At 46.8% G+C, this 9564-nt stretch overlaps 1 pseudogene; it reads right to left on the reverse strand.

The window, feature by feature from the left end:
- Positions 1–1669: 1669 nt before the first annotated feature.
- On the reverse strand, positions 1670–2212 carry LOC150068551 (sigma intracellular receptor 2 pseudogene; annotated as a pseudogene).
- Positions 2213–9564: the final 7352 nt, after the last annotated feature.

Raw genomic sequence — 9564 nt, forward strand, 5'->3', positions numbered from 1 at the left:
CTGAACCATGATCCTCAGAGCTCAGCCTTCTGAGTAGCTAGGATTACAGGCATACACCACCAGTGCCAAGCTCTAATGTTCCTCAGTTGGTTTTCTGGTAGAGAGACTGTTTCTCAGCTGTCTTGGTTTTGCTGCTACCATCTCCTGACGCCATGTTGGGGAGCTGGTACTAAACAGCACCCAGCACCGCTGGAGGCAAGGCAGGAGAGGGCCTCACCTTTTGCATTCTTAGTATGAATGAAGCAATCTGTAACTTTGCTCCACTTTTTGTAAACTCACAAAGGTTGGAAGGAAAAGCAATCAGTTGTTTTCAAAGAGCAGCTCCCTTTTATTTGGACAGGATGCACACAAGTCAGCAGTGCCAGCAGTCAGACCTATACGGCTTTTGAGCAGGGAAGAGCCAGCACTGGGATTGGCTGGGACCGGTAGTCTTTGAGTGTGAGGGTTGGTTGGCCTTCTGTGCAGGTGTAGGGAGATCCTACATGCACACAGCGCGCCTCTGTCTCTGGCTGGAACGGCCAGGCCCCTGAGGAAGAATGAAGATCCCTGCTAGGGCGTGTGCTTCCCACACGAGCCTCAAGATGCCAGGATAAAAGGAGTTATGTCAAGTGGCCTCTAAAAACAGGAAGACAGATTTGGAAATAAGGCAGTGTTAGAGCCGGGTGCAGTGGCTCGAGCCTGTAATCCTAGCTACTCAGAGACTGAGATCTGAGGATTAAAGTTCAAAGCCTGCCGGAGCACAAAAAAACCTGAGACTCTTATCTCCAATTAACTTCTAGAAAACAATAAGTAGGGCTTGGCTCCAGAGAGGGACAGCGCCCAGGCCAAGTTCAAGCCCCATGACCTACCCCCCACCCCCCCACCCCCCAAAAAAGATGTTGGGACACATAAATGACAAAAGTACCCGCTTAGCAAACATATGGTCCTGAGTTCAAACCCCAGTAATTTCCTCTGCCCATCTCTGAAAAAGACCTAGATATGACTTTTAGAAGGTAGTTTCAAGCTTTTGCATAACATCTTTTTCTCTCAAGGGTACAGGTACTGGCAAGAACAAGTTCTTTATGGATATTAAAAGCCATAATTTGATTTTAACATCCTATTCTTTTTTTTTTTTTTTTTTTTTTTTGCCAGTCCTGGGCTTGAGCTCAGGGCCTGAGCACTGTCCTTGGGCTTTCTCAAGGCTAGAGTTCTACCACTTGAACCTCAGCACCACTTCCAGCTTTTTTTTTTTCTATGTATGTGGTACCAAGGAATCGAACCCGGGTCTTCGTGCATGCTAGGCAAGCACTCTACCATTAGGCCAAACTCCTGGCCCCAACATCCTATTCTTTTAGCAGGCGATATGTATGCTATAGAGGTTTACTGTGGTATGGGGTATATTCCAAATCGTATGACAAGAGCCACAGAACATGGCAGGCAGGCCGTGCTTCTGGTTTTTAGTTTACTACAAGGGAATATAGGCACCTAGCATTTGACACCACCTTCACTGGCTCCCCTGCCCCAAACTCTGCTGATAGGTCTGATCACCCCAGGGAGGATTTTATGTGGCTTTTATGTGGCTCCTGCCACTATTCTGTGCTTGTGTGATGCTGAAGACATGGGTTCAGAGCAGTTTATCTTTCACTGGGTTTAAAGGGCATCTTCCCTCTGGGGCCTGGAGGGGTTCCTTTCACTTTTTCTTTCTTTTCTCCTCATGCTTATAGTAGGGATTCCGCAACATGAAAAGCAGCAGTATGAGGGGGATGATTAAGTACGGGGCAGAGAGGAATACAAGGGTCAGTCGTTCACGCGGGGGGGGGGGGGGGGATCCTCAGGTTTCAGTCCTTTGAAGCCACTGGCTTTGGAGAACTCTTCAAGAGGAAATGAAGAGAGAATTGGAATTAAAGTTGTCATGGTGTGAATTGAGTAGATGATGGCAGGGGTGCAGATCCACCTGCAGCTTCCTTTGAAAAATGCATCTGTTTGCAAAGGGGAAGGAAGGCAGCTGAAACAGCAGCTCGCAAAACACGAAGGACTTGAACCACACTGGAGACTCCCGCAGCAGAGGATCTTTGAATTCTTTACAATACCAGCTCATCAAATTCCTAAACTGGGCCAGGCAGCAGCACGTGCAGGTCATGGACCTGTTCATGAACAGGGTGATAGGGAGGTGGGAGAGGACATAGAGGCCGAGCAGCCACTCCAGGCAGCGTCTGGGGACAACGACTCCCATCTTCGGGAAGTTGGGCAACCAGGAGGCGAGACTACCATCTTACCCCTTGAGCCACTGTGCCACTTCCAGTTTTCTAATGGTTAGTTGAAGATGAGGGTCTCACAGACTTTAATGCCCAGACTGGCTTTGAACTGTGATCCTCAGATCTCAGCCTCCTGAGTAGCTAGGATAACAGGCGTGAGCCACAACACCCCACTAGGATGTACATTTTTTTTTTGCCAGTCATGGGGCTTAAACTCAGGGCCTGAGCACCGTCCTTGGACTTTTCTCAAGGCTAGAGCTCTACCACTTGAGCCACAGTACCACTTCCAGCTTTTTTCTATGAATATGGTACTGAGGGATCAAACTCTGGTCTTCTTGCATGCTAGGCAAGCACTCTACCACTAGGTCAAACTCCCGGCCCCAGACGTACATTCTTACACAGAGGAAGATTTGTATCTTTGTTGTCATTCTGGCTGGACAAGCCTGCAGATTTTGTTGTTGTTGATCATTGGACTTGAATTCTGAGCCTGGATGTTGTCCCTGAACTCTTCAGCTCAAGGCTACCGCCCTATTCCTTGAACCGCAGTCCCAGTTTTCTAGTGGTTAACTGGAGATAAAAGTTTCACAGACTTTAGTGTCTGGGCTGGCTTTGAACTGCGATCTTCAGATCGCAGCCTCCTGAATAGCTAGGATTACAGACATGAGTTACCATGCCCAGCTAAGCCTGCAGATTTTATTTATCTTTTGCAGTGCTGGGATAATTGCGAGGCCTTGTACATACTGGGCCATACCCAAGCACAATCTAGGGATTTCAAACCTATTATTTTCTTGCTTGCTTGCTTTCTCTCTTTTATGTGAAACTGGAGTTTGAACTCAAGGTTTCTCCCCCCCCCCCCCTCTCTCTCTCTCTCTCTCTCCCTTCCTTTCTTTCTGTCTTCCTTTCTTTCTATCAGCTGTGGGGCTTGGACTTTGGGCCTGGGCGCTGCCCCTGAGCTCTTCAGCTCAAGACTACTGCCCTGCCCACAACTCCACTTCCAGTTCTCTAATGGTTAATTGGAGATAAGAGTCTCATGGACTTTAGTACCTGGGCTGGCTTTGAACTGTGATCCTCAGATCTCACCCTGCTGAGTAGCTAGGATTACAAGCGTAAGCCACCATGCCCGGCACCGCACCCAGGGTCTTTCTTGTTTAGCTTTTTTTTTTTTTTTGCCAGTCCTGGGGCTTGAACTCAGGGCCTGGGCACTGTCTTTGGACACATTTTGCTCAAGGCTAGTGCCCTGCCACTTGAGCCACAGCTCAAGTGCTCAGCTTTTTCTGAGTATGAAGAATTGAACCCAGGGCTTCTTGCATGCTAAGTGAGCACTCTACCACTAGGCTATGCTCCGGCCCCTTGCCTAGCTTTTTCCACTCAAGACGGGTGTTTATCTAGGGCACCAGTATATAGGTTATTCACACCTATAATCCTAACTACTCAGGCTGAGATCTGAGAATCATCATTCAAAACCAGCCAAGTAGAAAAATCCTTTACCCTCTTATCTCCAGTTAACCCCTAGAAAACCAGAAGTGGTGCTGTGGCTCAAAGTGGCACAACACGAACCATGAGCTGAAGAGCTCAGGGTCAGAGCCCAGGCCCAGAGTTCAAGCCCCATAACAAAACAAAACAAAACACACCTCAGGGACAGTGCCCAGGTTTTAAGTTCAAGCCCCATGACCAGCCCCAATATTTAAAAAGAAAAAAATGACGTGTTTTACCATTTGAGCCACACCTCCACTTCTGGGTTTTGGGGTTTTGGTGGTTTTTTTGGTGGCTAATTGGAGATAAGAGGCTTATCTTCTGCCCTGGCTGGCTTTGAACTGTAATCCTCACACCTCAGCCTCCTGAGTAGTTGGGATTATAGGTAAGATTCCTCAGAACCACATAAACAGAGAAGAGTTGGAAGTGTTCCTGTGGTTCAGATGGCACTGAGAGGCTCAGGGACAGAGTCCAGCCCCTGGCAAAAAAAAAAAAAAAAATCAAGCCCCATGACTGGCAAAGAAAAAATAAATCTATTTTCTGGCCTCTGAATAGCTCCCCATAGCCAACAAAAGGGTAAGGCCCGGCCAGGTATCCAGCATGCAGACTCGGCCCCTGGTCACTGTGTTATAGTTGATTTACTTCCCATGACTCTAGCCAAAAAGTGAGTAAAGCCAAGAGTGGCCCTTGCCCAGTATGAGTGAGACTGCCCAGCCTTGTGGTCTACACAGAGTCTGGTCTCAAAGGCATTCCTCATTTCCAGGCCAGTCTCAAGAGTGACATTTAGGTGACACTAGGTTTGTGCCACCATTTGGAGCCACAGAAATGTCCAGGCGGAACCCAGTGGGGAAATCTGTTTCTTTCTTGGCAGACCTTTGGAAATCGCTAGCCAAAGCAAACGTTAACTTGTAAACACTGTGGGGGGTGGGGAGAACAGGGCCAGGAACATGACCTAGTTGTAGAGTGTTTGTCTAGCAGGCAAGACCCTGGGTTCAATTCCCTGTAATACATACACAGAAAAAGCAGGAAGTGGTTATGTGGCTCAAGTTGTAGATCACTAGCCTTGAGAAAGCCCAAAGACAGTACACAGGCCCTGAGTTCAAGCCCCAGACCTGGCCCCCCCCCAAAAAAGTAGAGAGAACCATGACCTGGTGGCTCACACCTGAAATCCTAGATACTTAGAAGGCTGAAATCTGATTTTTCAAAGTCAGCCTGGGCAGGAAAAATCCATGAAACTTTGTTGCCAACTAACCACCCAAAAAGCCAGAAGTGGAGGTGTGGTCCAAGTGGCACCAACCTTGAATGGAAAAACCTTAGTACCCAGATCCTGTGCTCAAGCCCCAGTACTGGCAAGAAGAGAAAAAAAAAAAAAAAAAAAAAAGCCTGGAAGTCACCAAGATACCAAATGTCAGCTCCCAGGTTGAAGGCCATGCATTCATGGAGCCCACTCAGAAAAGAGGTTCTGCTCAGCTTCCTCCCCTGTGGCCTGTCTTCCCAACAGCTAGGATTACAGGAATGAGCCACCACGCCCAGCTCCCCAAGCTTTTTTGCCCAAAGATAATGCACTATTGAGCTATAGCCACTTCTGGCATTTTTGTGATTAACTGGAGATAAATGTCGCACAGAGCTGATTGCTGGTGGCTCATGCCTATAATTCTAGCTACTTTAGCGGCTGAGATCTGAGGATCACGGTTCAAAGCCAACCTGGGCACTAAAGTCCATGAAACTCTTATCTCCAATCAACCACTAGAAAACAGGAAGTGGTACTGTGGCTCAAGGGGTAGGGCAGTAGCCTTGAGCTGAATTGCACAGGAACAACACCCAGGCCCAGATTTCAAGCCCTACAACCAACAACAACAACAACAAGTCTCACAGACTTCCCTGGCTGGGCTTCCTTCAAGCCACGGTCCTTAGATTTCAGCCTCCTGAGTAGCTAGGGTTACAGGCATGAACCATCACTTCCCTCCTCCTATCTGAGTCCTCACAGTTTGGTGACTGAGACACCAATTCATTCCCATTGATGCAGGATTGTTCTCTGGAGAGTAGGGATCCTGAGAACTGCTGCAGGTTACTGAGTCAAGTCCTCACCCTCCATTCCCACTCCCTACCAGAGATAACCAAACTCACCTGGAATTAGGAACCCTGGTTGCTATGGAAATGGCTTGTATGCTGATACAGAAACACCTCCTGGACAGCTGAGGTAAAATAACCACTGGGGCATATACCTTCAGGTGGCATTCTGAAGCCAGCCCGGGCATAAAAGTCCATGAGAGTCTTATCTCCAATCACCAGAAATAGAAACTGTGGCTCTAGTGGAAGATCACCAGCCTTAAGCAGAGAAAGCTCAGAGACAAGACCTATGCCTTGAGTTTAAGCCCCTTGAGTTTAAGCCCCAGGAGTAACACACACACACACACACACACACACACACACACACACACACACACACACACGTGCGAGTGCGCATGCACGCTTTCACACCAAAGCTCCAGTGATCCAAAGTCAAGAACCTCACCAATTTGTGGGAGAAGTTAGTGATCTATACACAGCTTTCCTATACTGACCACCCCATGTCCAGAGGTACCAAAAAAGCCTGAAGTCTTAGCCAGGTGCTAGTGGCTCACACCGGTAATCCTAGCTACTCACGAGGCTGAGATCAGAGAATCAAGGTATGAAGACAGCTCAGAAAGAAAAGTCTGTGGGACTCTCATCTGCAATTAACCACCAAAAAGCTAGATATGGAGCAGTGGCTCAAGTAATAGAGCATTAACCTTGAGCCCAAAAGTTTTAGAATAGAGCCCAAGCCCTAAGTTCAAGCAGCAGGCCAAAAATAAAGAAATAAAAAGTCTGAGATCTGGGACCCAAAACCCTCTGCCTGAAGAAGGAACATTTGCTTTGCTTTCACTTTGCTTTGCATTGATAAACTTGACCTGCTTCCTCTTCCTCTCATCCCCTCTGAGAGCCACAGAGGTATCCTAGCATTCTTTAGGGGCACAGTTACCCTCAGATCATGAGCTGATTGAGGCCACAGGGTTATCTGAGGAAGCAGGGATATAGTCTGAGGATTCTCCCTGGAAACACTTCAGGGGAACAGCAAGGGAACCTACCCACCTGACCAGGCCAAACTAAGTAATGATCAAAAATGGCCACCAATGGTCAAGAATCTCCTCCCTCCAACTTTGAGCTTCCTGGAGAGCAAAATGATATCAAATCAGGAGTGGGGGCCTGGCAGATGTAAGCAGTCCCAGGAGGCAAGAAGGAACCCCAAGCTTTTGCTTTTTTTTTTTTTTTTGTGGGTCATGGAGCTTGAACTAGGCTTGGGCACTGTCCCTGAGCTCTTCAGTTCAAGGGTACCACCCTACCCTTGAGCCAAGCCCCATTTCCCAGTTTCTAGAGGTTAATTGGAGATAAGAGTTTCAGGTCCTTTTGTGCTGGGGCTGGCTTTGAACCTTGATCCTCAGATCTCAGCCTCCTGAGTAACTGGGATTGCAGGAGTAAACCACCAGGCCGGGCAAACCCAAGCTTATTATAGAGGTTTTCCTGGAGGTGGAGATGGTTATATGTTGAGAAAGGACAAAGACATGGATATGAAGATACCTGCTGAAAGGCTCTGAGTACACACACACACACACACACACACACACACACACACACACACACACACACTCATTGCCCCTAAAGCAGAATGGCCAGATGTCCAAAGGAGATAATATCTCCCTCTGATTTTCAAAAGGATTCACTGACCTGCGCCAGTGGCACACACCTATAATCCTAGCTATTCTGGAGGCTGACATGTGAGGATTACAGTTCAAAGGAATGCCTCTGAGATTCTTACCTTCAATTTACAAAAACATCAGAAGTGGTAGAGCACTAGCCTTGAGTCAAAGAATCTCAGGGACAATATGTAGGTTAAGTTCCCGCCCAAGGTCTGGCGCACACACACACACACACACACACACACACACACACACACACACACACGGAATAAAAGAGTGTGATTGGAGGAATAACACCATTCAAAAAAGACTATATTCAGGCCAGGAGCATGGCCTAGTGGTAGAGTGCTTACCTCGCATGCACGAAGCCCTGGGTTTGATTTCTCACTATCATATACACAGAAAAAGCCAGAAGTGGTGCTGTGGGAGAGTGCAGAGCAAGTCTTTTTTTTTTTTTTTTTTTGCTAGTCCTGGGGCTTAAACTCTAGACCTGAGCACTGTTCTTGGGCTTTCTCAAAGCTAGAGCTCTACTACTTGAGCCACAGGACCATTTCCAGAGTTTTTTCCTATGAATATGGTACGGAGGAATCAAACCCTGGTCTTCCTACATGTTAGGCAAGCACACTACCACTAGGCCAAACTCCTGGCCAGTTGAATCATTTTTTTTTTTGAGTGCTAGTCTTGGCAATGATGAAGGACAGCCAGGTGAGGTGGCTCACACCTGTAATCCTAGCTACTCAGGAGGCTGAGATCTGAGGATCTCAATTCAAAGCCAGCCCAGGCACTGAAGACCATTAGACTCTTTTCTTCAATTAATCACCAGAAAACAGGAAGTAAGGCTGTGGCTCATGGGGTAGAAGCTTTGAGCTCAGGGACATAGTTCAAACCCCATGATCTACCAAAAAAAAAAGAAAGAAAGAAAGAAAGAACAGTGCTCAGGCCTGAGCTCAAACCCCAGGACTGGCAAAAAAAAAAGTCTATATTGATGCATAATATACCGCTATTATTGATCTTTTTATATAAATATAAATATATATATACATATATAATTTGAATTTTTTGAAACTTTAGCTGTGCTGTCAACTTTGGAAAAAAGTATCCTAGTTTACCATGTTGAGTTGGCATTGTACAGAAATTAATAGTCATATTGGTCTAGAAACATTAAACTTTTTTTTCATTTGTACAGGGGTAAACACACTGTATTTAATATGTAAGGTCTTATCTATGTGGGTTTGATTACAGGAACTAATAAAGTATTCTCTAAATAATAATAAAAAAGTCTGCATTCGTGAATATGTCATCTTCCATGGCAGAGAGGATCATGATGACGGAATCAATCGAAAGACTCTAAGCAGTGATCATCTTGGATCATCCAGGCCCATGATACTCACAAGGCACAGACAGAAGCCATGGCTGTAATTCTAGCAACCCAGGAGGCTGAGATGTGAGTATCCAAGTTCAAAGCCAGCCTAAACAGGAAAGTCTGTAGAGCTCTAGTCTTGAGCAAAAAGTTGAAAACAAAAAAAAACATCAGGCACAGCACCTAGACACACAAACAAACTTTTTTTGTTGTTGTCAGTCCTGGGGCTGGAACTCAGGGCCTGAGCACTATCCCTAGGCTTTCCTCAAGGCCAGCGCTCTACCACTTGAGCCACAGCACCACTTCTGGCTTTTTTCAGTGTATGTGGTACTGAGGAATCGTACCCATGGTGTCCTGAATGCTAGGCAAGCACTCTACCACTAGGCCAAACTCCCGGCCCCACAAAAAAAAAAATGTTTTGAAGTTTGGTTAGGTAGTTCATTCTAGCTGTACAAGAGGCAGTGATTGGGCAGTCACTTTCTTAGAGCAGAGGAGATGTCCACCTCCACTAGCCTCTCAAGGGACCACCTCTCCTAGCCACTGCTCACTGTTGACAAAAATACTAATACATCCTGTGGCTGCATGGATGTTTGCGTTTTCTGGTTTTTGCGTATGGTGCTGTGGCGCATAGCAAACACCCCCTATCTGAAAAATAAACTGGAAAAGGGTTGAGGGTGTGGCTTAGGTGTTCCAGAGCCTGCCTAACAAGATTGAAGCCCCAGTACTAGTTCAAACTCCAGTATTCAAAAAAATGCGCGCGCACAGCGCGCACGCACGCACA

Source organism: Megascapheus bottae, chromosome 1 (genome assembly GCF_031878675.1).
Source record: "Megascapheus bottae isolate mThoBot1 chromosome 1, mThoBot2.hap1, whole genome shotgun sequence".
In the NCBI taxonomy this organism is placed as follows: domain Eukaryota; kingdom Metazoa; phylum Chordata; class Mammalia; order Rodentia; family Geomyidae; genus Megascapheus; species Megascapheus bottae.